The 15,641-nt window shown below is 40.5% G+C and overlaps 1 protein-coding gene across 1 annotated transcript in view; it reads left to right on the top strand.

Annotated features, from left to right (window-relative positions):
• GNA13 (G protein subunit alpha 13) overlaps nucleotides 1-15,641 on the top strand; it is a 203,326-nt gene that overhangs the window by 125,963 nt on the left and 61,722 nt on the right. The window lies entirely within an intron of this gene.

Here is a 15,641-nt window from a genome sequence, read left to right as displayed (position 1 = left end):
ATACCAAAATGTTCCTAGACCAATACCTTGCGTTATCTACTTAGATATATATATATATATATATATATATATATATATATATATATATATATATATATATATATATATATATATATATATATATATATATATATATATATATATATATATAATTTTTTTTTATCGGCCAGGGCTCCTAACATTGGTGATTGGATTTACATACATTGTTTTATAGTGTATTTTATTGCTAAACATTGTAACACTGTTTTTTCTTTTTTTAATACAAGCATATTAACATTTTTACTTGGGTATTTTTAGTTTGCCTGTATTTGTATGTACTCTGCTTCCTGTAAGTGTTTGAATTTTTTACCAGAAGACAAACAAGAGGAAATAGTTTTGTGTTTAGTGTGCACATAAGCAAAAAAATGTATGCGATTATTTAAAGGTGGTTTTTCATGTGGACTCATAAAGAATGAAAACATTAACGTGTTCCCTTACTTTCAATGTGCCAAAATACAATCACACAGCTGATTGGTCTAGCATAACTCTTTTTGCACTATCTGCTCCTAGTAAAGTTGTCAGCTTTAGCATTGCTTAACTTTGTGTGTACATAATAATATAAATATATATATAATTATTACACAAACCAAATTTAGTAAGCCATCACTATGTAGCAGGGGTGGTAGTTGGGCATAAACAGCAGTAAACATCTTGAGAATAATTTATAACTAAACATTTTTAAAATCTCATAGTCAGTTGTAAAATCAAACTGCAGACTACTGGGTTAGCTGTTAATTAGTGGCTATACATGCCTCTTGTCATTGACTCTTCAAATGTCTTCAAGGGATATGAAAACCAACAATTTTCTTTCATGATTCAGATAGAGTATGTAATGTTCTGTTATCTTATTTGCTTCATTCTCTATATTTTGTTGCTTTGATTGGAGCAGCAGTGTTAGTACAGTGATTTAGATAACAAGAGTATTGCATTGAGCAATGATACTTTTTTTTTTTCCTGTCCTTAGCCATTCTGTGTTTGATAAAAACTGTAAATTCCATTGAATTGGTCAGTAATTGCTTCAGACTTGAGGAAGGAATACTTCCAAAAGCTTGTCAACTTATAAATGTATTGTTAGTCCAATAAAAAAGTATCATTGCTCAATGCAATACTCTTGTTATTTTGCTATCTTTTGTTGAGAATATCTAGCTCACAATAGTTTCTGCTCCTTTAACAAAGGATAGAAAGAGATTGAAGTAAATTTGATAATATAAGTGAATTAGAAAATTGTTAAAAAAAAAATAAAATTGTATGCTCTGAATTATGAGAGAAGTTTGAGGTTTTTGTCGATTTCAGCTAGTTACCAGGAATGCGTTCCAGTTTTGGAGCACACTTATAATGGTGTTTTTAAACCTATAGATTTGTCTGACCCCTGAGTTAGAGCATTTTATTATTGCACTGTTGCTTGAATATAATGCATTATATTTTTTTATTTAAAGGGCCATAATACCCAAATGTTGAAAAACTTGAAAGTGATGCAGCATAGCTGTAAAAAGCTGACTATAAAATATCTCCTGAACATCTCTATGTACAAAAGAGAGATATTTTACCTCAAAAGTTCCTCAGTAGCCACCTCCCATTGTAAAGGATTTCTAATCAGCATTTTAGTGTGTCTGTCCTGGGACAGCTTAGGGGGATGAGCCTCGTGAACTCTCATATTATTTCACCAATCAGGTAAAGGAAGCTTACTATGAAATCTCATGAGAGTTAAGTCAAATCTCATGAGATCACAGTAAGAGTTCATGACCTCAGCACTGCTGATGCTGATTGGCTGCTGTTCATTTCTTCATTTTTATTTTTACCTGCAGCTGAGTATAACTTTTTACACAGAACTTACTCTGATGAGCTGAGGAGATTGTGAGGTAAAATATCTTCCTTTTTTACATAGAGATGCTCAGGTGATATTTTCCTGTCAGCTTTTTACAGTTATACTGCATCAGTTTCAAGTGATTTAGCATATGAGTATTATGTCCCTTTAAGTATTTGATAGTGATTTAAAGGGATAAGGAGCCATTTTTTTTCTTTCTTTCATGAATCAGAGTGTGCAATTTTTAGCAGCTCAGTCGTATCATTTTTTTGGTTCAGACCCTGGGTAGCGCTTGCTGATTGGTGGATACATTTAGCCACCAATTGTCAAGCGCTACCCAGGGTGTTTAACCAAAAATGGCCCGGCCAAAGGCTTACATACCTGCTTTTCAACTAAAGATACAAAGAGAACTAATTAAAATTTATAGTAGTAAATTAGAAAGTTGCTCAAAATTGCATTGTCTTACTGAATTCTGAAAGTAAAAATTTGGGTTTCATTATATCCCTTTTTAATCACTTTAGCAAAGATTTACCCCCTTAACAACCAAGGACGTGCAGGGTACGTCCTACAAAAACTGGTAGTTAATGACCAAGAACGTACCCTGCATGTCCTCTGGGGTTTTTTAAGCGATTGTGATTGCTTCCAGACGCTTTCAGGGTGTTGCAGTGATTCTTAGATATTGAGGCATCCTGCAATATCCTTTTTAAGCATCCACTGCAGAGAGAGACACTCTGTGGTCCTCTCTGCATTGGCCAGCAATGGTGCCGATCGTTGGTGGTGTGGGAGGGACAGCAGGGAGGCAGGTGGGTGGCCCATCGCTGGCTGAGTGCAGATGGGCCGCCCTAACATTTGGGGGTGGGTCAGGGAGATAAGGGGGAATACTACCCTGCATAAAATATACATATAAATAAATAAAATACATTTTTATTCTGGCAGACTTTCTGCCAGTACTTAAGATGGGGGTGACCTTTGGGGGAGGGAAGAGCTCTTTGAGGGGGGTCAGGGAGGGATCAGGGGGTGGAATGTGTCAGATGGGAGGCTGATCTCTACATTAAAGCTAAAATTAACGCTACAAGCTACCTAATTAACCCTTTAACTGCTGGGCATAAGTGTGGAGCGCATCGGCATTTAGCGACCTAATTACCAAAAAGCAATGCCAAAGCAATATGTCTATTTCTGAACAAAGGAGTTCCCAGGGACACATTTACAGCCATGTGTGCCATAATTGCACAAGCTGTTTGTAAATAATTTCAGTGAGAACCTAAAGTTTGTGAAAAAGTGAAAGATTTTTTTTTATTTGATCGCATTTGGCGGTGAAATGGTGGCATGAAAAATACCAAAATGGGCCTTGATCAATACTTTGGGTAGTCTTTAAAAAAAAATAATATATATATATATATATATATACATATACATATATATATATACATATATACATATATACATATATACATATATACATATATACATATATACATATATACATATATACATATATACATACATACATACATACATGTCAAGGGATATTCAGGGGTTCCTGACAGATATCAGTGTTACATTGTAACTATCGCTAATTTTGGGTGGGAGGGAATGGTTTGAAAATAGCAAAGTGCTACTTGTATTTATTGCCCTATAGCTTGCAAAGAACATGTAAACATTGGGTATTTCTAAACTCAGGACCAAATTTAGAAACTATTTAGAATGGTTGTTTTTCTTCTTAATTGGAAAGAGTCCACAGCTGCATTCATTACTTTTGGGAATTAAGAACCTGGCTACCAGGAGGAGGCAAAGACACCCCAGCCAAAGGCTTAAATACCTTCCCCACTTCCCTCCCCCCCCCCCCCCCCCCCCAGTCATTCTTTGCCTTTCGTCCCAGGAGGTTGGCAGAGAAGTGTCAGAAGTTTATTTGTCTCTTATGGAGGGTAGTACTCTTCGACATGGGACAGGAGTTTTAAGTAATCCTGTCAGTCTCTCAGTGAGGGCCTTGGTGAAAGTGAGTCTTTTTGCGAAAACATCCCAGCTCATGTTAATAGCTCCTCAAGCAATCGGCGCTGACTAACTTCGCTTTGCTGCCTGCTTTCTTCTCTCAAGTCCATGGCGGAGGCGATGCTACTATCCGTCACACTTGAAGGGCTGTGTTCCTGTTCCACGGCGTAGATTCAAGTAAGATCGTTTCATTTTTTCTCTTAAGTGTATCCAGTCCAGGGATCATCCATTACTTGTGGGATATTCTCCTTCCCAACAGGAAGTTGCAAGAGGATCACCACAGCAGAGCTGCTATATAGCGACTCCCCTCACTGCCATATCCAGTCATTCTCTTGCATCTCTCAACAAAGATGGAGGTCGTAAGAGGACTGTGGTGTTTTATACTTAGTTTATTTCTTCAATCAAAAGTTTATTTTTAAATGGTACCGGAGTGTATTGTTTATCTCAGGCAGTATTTAGAAGAAGAATCTGCCTGCGTTTTCTATGATCTTAGCAGAAGTAACTAAGATCCTTTGCTGTTCTCACATATTCTGAGGAGTGAGGTAACTTCAGAGGGGGAATAGCGTGCAGGTTTTCCTGCAATAAGGTATGTGCAGTTAAAATATTTTTCTAGGGATGGAATTTGCTAGAAAATGCTGCTGATACCGAAGTAATGTAAGTAAAGCCTTAAATGCAGTGATAGCGACTGGTATCAGGCTTATTAATAGAGATACATACTCTTATAAAAGTGTATTTTAAAACGTTTGCTGGCATGTTTAATCGTTTTTTACATATGTTTGGTGATAAAACTTATTGGCGCCTAGTTTTTTCCACATGGCTGGCTTGAATTTTGCCTAGAACCAGTTCCTTGAGGCTTTCCACTGTTGTAATATGAGTGGGAGGGGCCTATTTTAGCGCTTTTTTGCACAGCAAAAATTAGACAGACATTCAGCTTCTTCCTGCATGATCCAGGACTTCTCTGAAGGGCTCAAAAGGCTTCAAAAGTCGTATTGAGGGAGGTAAAAAGCCACAGTAGAGCTGTGGCAGTTGTTGTGACTGTTTAAAAAACGTTTGTCATTTGTTATTCCGTTTTTGGTATTAAGGGGTTAATCATCCATTTGCAAGTGGGTGCAATGCTCTGCTAACTTGTTACATACACTGTAAAAATCTACCATAAGATATGGCGTAAATATCTTTATTGGTGTGAATCCAAGAATTACTCATGGAGTAAGATTAGGATTCCTAGGATATTGTCCTTTCTCCAAGAGGGTTTGGACAAAGGATTATCAGCTAGTTCTTTAAAAGGACAGTTTTCTGCTCTGTCTATTCTTTTGCACAAGGCGTCTGGCAGAGGTTCCAGACGTCCAAGCATTTTGTCAGGCTTTGGTTAGAATTAAGCCTGTGTTTAAAACTGTTGCTCCCCCGTGGAGCTTAAACTTGGTTCTTAAAGTTCTTCAGGGAGTTCCGTTTGAACCCCTTCATTCCATTGATATTAAACTTTTATCTTGGAAAGTTCTGTTTTTGATGGCTATTTCCTCGGCTCGAAGAGTCTCTGACCTATCTGCCTTACAATGTGATTCTCCTTATCTGATTTTTCATGCAGATAAGGTAGTTCTGCGTACCAAACCTGGGCTTTTACCTAAGGTGGTTTCTAACAAGAATATCAATCAAGGGATTGTTGTTCCATCATTGTGTCCTAATCCTTCAAAGAAGGAACGTCTTTTACATAATCTGAACGTAGTCCGTGCCTTGAAGTTTTACTTACAAGCTAATAAAGATTTTCGTCAAACATCTTCCCTGTTTGTCGTTTACTCTGGACAGAGGAGAGGTCAAAAAGCTTCGGCAACCTCTCATTCCTTTTGGCTTCGGAGCATAATTCGCCTAGCCTATGAGACTGCTGGACAGCAGCCCCCTGAAAGGATTACAGCTCATTCTACTAGAGCTGTGGCTTCCACCTGGGCCTTTAAAAATGAGGCCTCTGTTGAACAGATTTGCAAGGCTGCAACTTGGTCTTCGCTTCACACCTTTTCAAAATTTTACAAATTTGATACTTTTGCTTCTTCGGAGGCTGTTTTTGGGAGAGGTTCTTCAGGCAGTGGTTCCTTCCGTTTAATCCTGCCTTGTCCCTCCCATCATCCGTGTACTTTAGCTTTGGTATTGGTATCCCACAAGTAATGGATGATCCGTGGACTGGATACACTTAACAAGAGAAAACATAATTTATGCTTACCTGATAAATTTATTTCTCTTGTAGTGTATCCAGTCCACGGCCCGCCCTGTCCTTTTAAGGCAGGTCTAAATTTTAATTAAACTAGTCACCACTGCACCCTATGGTTTCTCCTTTCTCGTCTTGTTTCGGTCGAATTACAGGATATGGCAGTGAGGGGAGGAGCTATGTAGCAGCTCTGCTGTGGGTGATCCTCTTGCAACTTCCTGTTGGGAAGGAGAATATCCCACAAGTAATGGATGATCCGTGGACTGGATACACTACAAGAGAAATAAATTTATCAGGTAAGCATAAATTATTTCTTCATGAATGTACTGTAATACAAATGTTTCTTCTGTTATGTGTGATCAGTCCACGGGTCATCATTACTTCTGGGATATAACTCCTCCCCAACAGGAAATGCAAGAGGATTCACCCAGCAGAGCTGCATATAGCTCCTCCCCTCTACGTCAGTCCCAGTCATTCTCTTGCACCCAACGACTAGATAGGATGTGTGAGAGGACTATGGTGATTATACTTAGTTTTTATGACTTCAATCAAAAGTTTGTTATTTTAAAATAGCACCGGAGCGTGTTATTACTTCTCTGGCAGAGTTTGAGGAAGAATCTGACAGAGATTTTTTACTATGATTTTAACCGGAGTCGTTAAGATCATATTGCTGTTCTCGACCATCTGAGGGAGGTAAAGGCTTCAGATCAGGGGACAGCGGGCAGATGAATCTGCATTGAGGTATGTGGCAGTTTTTATTTTCTGAATGGAATTGATGAGAAAAGCCTGCCATACCGTTAAAATGACATGTATGTATACACTTCAGTATTCTGGGGATGGTATTTCACCGGAACTACTGTGTTAAAGGTCACTAATCCTTTTAATAACTATTCTCATGTTAAACGTTTTTGCTGGAATGTAGAATCGTTTACATTGCTGAGGTACTGTGTGAATAAATACTTGGGCATTATTTTCCACTTGGCAGTTTTTTGCTTTAATTGTGACAGTTTCGTTTCTCTTCACTGCTGTGTGGGAGAGGGAGGGGCCGTTTTTGGCGCTCTTTGCTACGCATCAAAAAATTCCAGTCAGCTAATTTTATATTTCCTGCATGATCCGGTTCATCTCTGACAGATCTCAGGGGTCTTCAAACTTCTTTGAAGGGAGGTAAATTCTCTCAGCAGAGCTGTGAGAATTCTTATAGTGACTGTGAATAAAAAACGTTGTTTTGTTTTCTTATGTACAAATTTAATTAGTGTTGTTTTTTACTAATGGGAACAAACCTTTGCTAAAAGTTGTGTTGTTTTAAAGTTTGATGCTATAACTGTTTTTTCAGTTCATTATTTCCACTGTCATTTAATCGTTAGTACCTCTTTGAGGCACAGTGCGTTTTTTTGCTAAAAAAGATTATAACCAAGTTGTAAGTTTTTTTGCTAGTGTGTTAAACATGTCTGACTCAGAAGAAGATATCTGTGTCATTTGTTCCAATGCCAAGGTGGAGCCCAATAGAAATTTATGTACTAACTGTATTGATGCTACTTTAAATAAAAGTCAATCTGTACAATGTGAACAAATTTCACCAAACAGCGAGGGGAGAGTTATGCCGACTAACTCGCCTCACGCGACAGTACCTGCATCTCCCGCCCGGGAGGTGCGTGATATTTTGGCGCCTAGTACATCTGGGCGGCCATTACAGATAACATTACAAGATATGGCTACTGTTATGACTGAAGTTTTGTCTAAATTACCAGAACTAAAAGGCAAGCGTGATCACTCTGGGGTGAGAACAGAGTGCGCTGACAATGCTAGGGCCATGTCTGATACTGCGTCACAGCTCGCAGAGCATGAGGACGGAGAACTTCATTCTGTGGGTGACGGTTCTGATCCAAACAGATTGGACTCAGATATTTCAAATTTTAAATTTAAATTGGAGAACCTCCGTGTACTACTAGGGGAGGTCTTAGCAGCTCTCAACGATTGTAACACCGTTGCAATACCAGAGAAACTGTGTAGGTTGGATAAATACTTTGCGGTACCGGCGAGTACTGACGTTTTTCCTATACCTAAGAGACTAACTGAAATTGTTACTAAGGAGTGGGATAGACCCGGTGTGCCGTTCTCACCCCCTCCAATATTTAGAAAGATGTTTCCAATAGACGCCACCACTCGGGACTTATGGCAAACGGTCCCCAAGGTGGAGGGAGCAGTTTCTACTTTAGCTAAGCGTACCACTATCCCGGTGGAGGATAGCTGTGCTTTCTCAGACCCAATGGATAAAAAATTAGAGGGTTACCTTAAGAAAATGTTTGTTCAACAAGGTTTTATATTACAACCCCTTGCATGTATCGCGCCGATTACGGCTGCGGCAGCATTTTGGATTGAGTCGCTTGAAGAGAACCTTAGTTCCTCTACGCTAGACGACATTACGGACAGGCTTAGAGTCCTTAAACTAGCTAATTCTTTCATTTCGGAGGCCGTAGTACATTTAACCAAACTTACGGCTAAGAACTCAGGATTCGCCATACAGGCACGCAGGGCACTGTGGCTAAAATCCTGGTCAGCTGATGTTACTTCTAAGTCCAAATTACTTAATATACCTTTCAAGGGGCAGTCCTTATTCGGGCCCGGTTTGAAAGAAATTATCGCTGACATTACGGGAGGTAAGGGCCACGCCCTACCTCAAGACAAGGCCAAAGCTAAGGCTAGACAGTCTAATTTTCGTCCCTTTCGGAATTTCAAAACAGGAGCAACATCAACCTCCACTGCACCAAAACAGGAAGGAGCTGTTGCTCGTTACAGGCAAGGCTGGAAGCCTAACCAGTCCTGGAACAAAAGCAAGCAGGCCAGGAAACCTGCTGCTGCCCCAAAGACAGCATGAACCGAGAGCCCCCGATCCGGGACCGGATCTAGTAGGGGGCAGACTCTCTCTCTTCGCCCAGGCCTGGGCAAGAGATGTTCAGGATCCCTGGGCACTAGAGATCATATCTCAGGGATACCTTCTAGACTTCAAATTATCTCCCCCAAGAGGGAGATTTCATCTGTCAAGGTTGTCAACAAACCAGATAAAGAAAGAAGCGTTTCTACGCTGCGTACAAGATCTGTTAACAATGGGAGTGATCCATCCGGTTCCGTGGTCGGAACAAGGACAGGGGTTTTACTCAAACCTGTTTGTGGTTCCCAAAAAAGAGGGAACTTTCAGGCCAATCTTAGATTTAAAGACTCTAAACAAATTCCTAAGAGTTCCATCGTTCAAAATGGAAACTATTCGGACAATCTTACCCATGATCCAAGAGGGTCAGTACATGACCACAGTGGATTTAAAGGATGCTTACCTTCACATACCGATCCACAAAGATCATCACCGGTATCTAAGGTTTGCCTTCTTAGACAGGCACTACCAGTTTGTAGCTCTTCCATTCGGATTGGCTACGGCTCCAAGAATCTTCACAAAGGTTCTGGGTGCCCTTCTAGCGGTACTAAGACCGCGAGGGATTTCGGTAGCTCCGTACCTAGACGACATTCTAATACAAGCTTCAAGCTTTCAAACTGCCAAGTCTCATACAGAGTTAGTTCTGGCATTTCTAAGGTCGCATGGATGGAAAGTGAACGAAAAGAAGAGTTCTCTCTTTCCTCTCACAAGAGTTCCATTCTTGGGGACTCTTATAGATTCTGTAGAAATGAAGATTTACCTGACAGAAGACAGGTTAACAAAACTTCAAAATGCATGCCGCGTCCTTCATTCCATTCAACACCCGTCAGTAGCTCAATGCATGGAGGTGATCGGCTTAATGGTAGCGGCAATGGACATAGTACCTTTTGCACGCCTACACCTCAGACCGCTGCAATTATGCATGCTAAGTCAGTGGAATGGGGATTACTCAGATTTGTCCCCTACTCTGAATCTAAATCAAGAGACCAGAAATTCTCTTCTATGGTGGCTTTATCGGCCACACCTGTCCAGGGGGATGCCATTCAGCAGGCCAGACTGGACAATTGTAACAACAGACGCCAGCCTAATAGGTTGGGGCGCTGTCTGGAATTCTCTGAAGGCTCAGGGACTATGGAATCAGGAGGAGAGTCTCCTTCCAATAAACATTCTGGAATTGAGAGCAGTTCTCAATGCCCTTCTGGCTTGGCCCCAGTTAATAACTCGGGGGTTCATCAGGTTTCAGTCGGACAACATCACGACTGTAGCTTACATCAACCATCAGGGAGGGACAAGAAGCTCCCTAGCAATGATGGAAGTATCAAAGATAATTCGCTGGGCAGAGTCTCACTCTTGCCACCTGTCAGCAATCCACATCCCGGGAGTGGAGAACTGGGAGGCGGATTTCTTGAGTCGCCAGACTCTTCATCCGGGGGAGTGGGAACTTCATCCGGAGGTCTTTGCCCAAATACTTCGACGTTGGGGCAAACCAGAGATAGATCTCATGGCGTCTCGCCAGAACGCCAAACTTCCTCGCTACGGGTCCAGATCCAGGGATCCGGGAGCAGTTCTGATAGATGCTTTGACAGCACCTTGGAACTTCAGGATGGCTTATGTGTTTCCACCCTTCCCGCTGCTTCCTCGATTGATTGCCAAAATCAAACAGGAGAGAGCATCAGTAATTCTAATAGCACCTGCTTGGCCACGCAGGACTTGGTATGCAGATCTAGTGGACATGTCGTCCTGTCCGCCTTGGTCTCTACCTCTAAGACAGGACCTTCTGATACAGGGTCCATTCAAACATCAAAATCTAACTTCTCTGAAGCTGACTGCTTGGAAATTGAACGCTTGATTTTATCAAAACGTGGTTTTTCTGAGTCGGTTATTGATACCCTGATTCAGGCTAGGAAGCCTGTTACCAGAAGGATTTACCATAAAATATGGCGGAAATACCTATACTGGTGCGAATCCAAAGGTTACTCCTGGAGTAAGGTTAGGATCGCTAGGATATTGTCTTTTCTACAAGAAGGTTTAGAAAAGGGTTTATCAGCTAGTTCATTAAAGGGACAGATTTCAGCTCTGTCCATCTTGTTACACAGACGTCTGTCAGAAAATCCAGACGTCCAGTCCTTTTGTCAGGCTTTAGCTAGGATCAAGCCTGTGTTTAAAGCTGTTGCTCCACCATGGAGTTTAAACTTAGTTCTTAACGTTTTACAGGGTGTTCCGTTTGAACCCCTTCATTCCATTGATATAAAAATGTTATCTTGGAAAGTTCTGTTTTTAATGGCTATTTCCTCGGCTCGAAGAGTCTCTGAGTTATCAGCCTTACATTGTGATTCCCCTTATCTGATTTTTCACTCAGACAAGGTAGTTCTGCGTACTAAACCTGGGTTCTTACCTAAGGTAGTCACTAACAGGAACATCAATCAAGAGATTGTTGTCCCATCCTTGTGTCCAAATCCTTCTTCAAAGAAGGAACGTCTTTTACACAATCTGGATGTAGTTCGTGCCCTCAAGTTCTACTTGCAGGCAACTAAAGATTTTCGCCAAACTTCTTCCTTGTTTGTCGTTTACTCTGGACAGAGGAGAGGTCAAAAAGCTTCTGCTACCTCTCTCTCTTTTTGGCTTCGTAGCATAATACGTTTAGCCTATGAGACTGCTGGACAGCAGCCTCCTGAAAGAATTACAGCTCACTCCACTAGAGCTGTGGCTTCCACTTGGGCCTTTAAGAATGAGGCCTCTGTTGAACAGATTTGCAAGGCTGCAACTTGGTCTTCGCTTCATACTTTTTCCAAATTTTACAAATTTGACACTTTTGCTTCTTCGGAGGCTATTTTTGGGAGAAAGGTTCTTCAGGCAGTGGTTCCTTCTGTATAATGAGCCTGCCTATCCCTCCCGTCATCCGTGTACTTTTGCTTTGGTATTGGTATCCCAGAAGTAATGATGACCCGTGGACTGATCACACATAACAGAAGAAAACATAATTTATGCTTACCTGATAAATTCCTTTCTTCTGTTGTGTGATCAGTCCACGGCCCGCCCTGTTTTAAGGCAGGTAAATATCTTTTAAATTATACTCCAGTCACCACTTCACCCTTGGTTACTCCTTTCTCGTTGATTCTTGGTCGAATGACTGGGACTGACGTAGAGGGGAGGAGCTATATGCAGCTCTGCTGGGTGAATCCTCTTGCATTTCCTGTTGGGGAGGAGTTATATCCCAGAAGTAATGATGACCCGTGGACTGATCACACAACAGAAGAAAGGAATTTATCAGGTAAGCATAAATTATGTTTTTCCTGAGAGGCTACCACCTTGCGGGACTAACTTTAACATAAGGGTCTCAGTGCGGCTCCTTTGTATCTTGGAATCGAGGGTTAATATCTCCTGAGGGGGGTTATTGAACAGGGGGGTTTTAATCATGTTTATGTGATTCAATCTACTCATGTGTAGTAACTGGGCTCATGGCTTGGAACATAAAGGCCTTTGGAAGTGACGCTACCTTATGGCTGGGTGCGATTTTTCTGAAAATTCCTGCAATTCTAGTCCGCAGGGGTCTGGTTCATAGGAGGTGGTGAGTGCCCCAGCCATTTTGGGTGTCAAGTGCCATTTAGTTTTGTTTTATAGTCAATATTTGCATATTCTCTATCCAGTTATGGAGGATTCTGATCTTGAAACAGTTCAAATTTCAGATTCCGATTCTTCATCCTGTGAAGAATCCACATTGGCCTTGTTGACACATGTCAATCAGTTATGTTCTGTATGCCGTATTAGAATGCCTTGTTCCTTGGGCTCGGGGAATGGAGGGACCGTTGAGCCATCTGCCTCTGGGGTCCCTGTCCTCCGAGAGGAGAGTTCCCTTCTGCTCCCTACTACTACACGTGCGGGTAACCCAAATTATGATTATCCTTCCGTGCAGGGCGGATTGTCGTCCTGTCCCCAACCCACCCCCACCCCCCGGAGGTTGCAGCACGTTTTCAAGATTATTCGTCTGCAGAGTCCAGACGTTTGTTTGCGATTGTGCTCGTGCCCTATTGTCCCAGGTCTCCCGGCCTGGGGAGGGACTGTACAGTTCCCTGCGGGTGTAACTGTGTTGTAACCTGAGTGCCTTTCATTACAGAATTGCGCGCCTTTGCGTATTACTTAGATATGGTTTTCAGTTATTAGATGACCCTATCCTTAACGGATATGCGAATCCTCAGTCTGCTTCTTCGAATGGCTCATCTCAATAGACATGTAGGGATGATGTAATCTCCCGATTGTCCATTTATTGATATCCTTCCCAGTTTTGTTGGAAGATCAGGGTTCCGTTTGGCTGGTCCTGCGGGTAGGCCTGTTCTTCTTGGGCGTTAACCTACGGGTTACCTTATAATTTCTTTTATCCGATATCTTTTATTTTTGTTTCCTTCTGGAACTTTCTAGGAACTATACTGTAACTTCTGCGGAAGTTTGTTTGGGGACATGTTAGTCCTATTTTTGTCTTATTTTTCTTCTTCCCCTCTGAGGGAGGATTTATACAGCTTGACAGTTAGGACCGTGGCTGCAGGCTGGTCCTGTTTGGGTTCGTTTTTCTGGCACGTGGCACCGTTTCTGCTTGGCTGTCCGAGGCGCCAAGTGCTCATTTTATCATTTGTTTTTTGTTTTACAAGTTTCAGCTAAGTACTCTAGAGGACCTATGGGTCTGTGAGGCGGGAAGGATTGTTTCAGTCCTGATTGGCCTTTTAATCTGAATCAGTGGAGTTCCGCTGCGTCACTCTCTTGCGTCTGGTATTATCGGACTCTAGAGTTTCCTCCCCCATGTAGTAGAGGGTTGGCGGGCTTAGCGCCCTCTTACCGCCGACTTGAGCAGTTTGGCCTTTTTTTGAGGCTTTGGGTCTTGGTCCTTCAGCAGTTAGTAGTTTGGGTAGTTTAGCTGCCTAGAAGCGGATGGTTTGCAGAGTGTAATCAGCTGCAGCTATTTGCACATTGACTGTGTACTGTCTAGCTGAGACTTTTTGGAAACAAAATAATTTAGCAGGTAAGCATTTTGTTTTTCCTTATCCTCAGGCTTGAACTACTGATATGGTGGGGGAAGGATACTTCAATGCTTTTGTTTGGGGTGTGTCTGCCTCCTCCTGGTGAAGTATTTCCCATAGGTTATGAATGTTTTTGTGGATTCTCATTGCCAAGAAGGGAAACAAATTATCAGGTAAGCATAAATTATATTTAAGTGGATGGAAAATGGAACTGAAGTTTCTCAATCTATTGCTCACTTTAAATTCAGAGTAACTGCTATTGCACTTTGCATTATTTTGCAATTTTGTTGTTTAATGTAACTTTTAAATGACTATTAAATACAGTAGAATTGTCATCTACAAATGCACAATAAAGACAGTGCAATAGCATTTTGAATTTCAAGTTAGCATTGGATTTTTCGAAAAACATTTCAGAATTTCATTCCATTTCCTCACCACCTGTATCATGTGACAACCATCAGCAAATCAAGCTCGTAAGTATATAAACTGTGAACCAGGGTAGATTTGATATAAATCAAATTGACTTAAATCATGGTCTATTTAAATCATGGTTTTTATTTTTTACAGATTTAGTTATAGATCATTGGATATGGATAGATAGTTTAAATAAAATTGGGAGCTGAACAATCTCCAGTTTAATAGGTTAATCATTCATATTTGATCAACTTTTAGCTGTACTTTATTGGAAGTAGAAAAATGATAACCTTTAAAGAGACAGTAAAGGTTATATATAACATTATTTAAGCGGTAACTTCAAAAATGTAAAAGTATTTTCAGAATTTTCAGTGAATTTTGGACTCCGCTCCAGGATCTACTGAGCGGGTCTTGAATATCCAAAGCGCTTCACGGGCTTGCTGGTTAGTCACAGCACGCCAGGTCACGCTATTGGAATAAATGTAGCTCGCTCCCGCTACTAGACCAGAGCGGGAGCAAGTTACATTTATTCCAATAGCGCGACCGGGCGTGCTGTGACTAACAAGCAAGTCTTTGAAGTGCTTTGTAAATTCAAGACCCGCTCAGATCCTGGAGCAGAGTCCGTTCACTGAAAATTCTGAAAATACTTTTACATTTTTGAAGCTACCGCTTAAATAATGTTATATAATTCTGCACTGTGTGCAGAATTATATAACATTATTCTGAACCTTTACTGTCCCTTTAATAATTTACATTTTATTTCGCTAAAGAAAAATAGTTACCTTTTTAATATTTTATGTAGTTAACTAAACAATATTTAATTTTTAACGCTTGCTCCTCAAATTTAGGAGCATGACATTGAATGGATTAATGGAATAAATGTATCAAAAATGTAAACATTACAACCATGAATATGCATCTAGTTATATAATTAAAACATAATCTAAAGATTATTCATCCTGAAATAGATTAAACGTATATTAAATAGAAACTCTTCATAAATGTTTTTAAATAAAATTATTTGAGGAAAAATCTATTTAAATAAAAAAATTATTTTTAAAATGTTTTAATTATTTTTATCTACTCTGCTGTGAACTATTGCACATGCTCAGTAAAAGCTGGTGGATCATAATCGTATAAAAGGCTACAATTTACGGTCATTATTAAATTGTGCACACAGTTGGTTTTAAAATTGCATGCTTTATCTGAATCATGAGTTTAATTTTGACATTAGTGGCCCTTAAAAATTTGACACGTATATGGTAT

Source organism: Bombina bombina, chromosome 1, assembly GCF_027579735.1.
Source record: "Bombina bombina isolate aBomBom1 chromosome 1, aBomBom1.pri, whole genome shotgun sequence".
Taxonomy (NCBI): domain Eukaryota; kingdom Metazoa; phylum Chordata; class Amphibia; order Anura; family Bombinatoridae; genus Bombina; species Bombina bombina.
The sequence above is the reverse complement of the archived record's forward strand: the minus strand, read 5'-3'. Positions and strand labels throughout refer to the sequence as shown.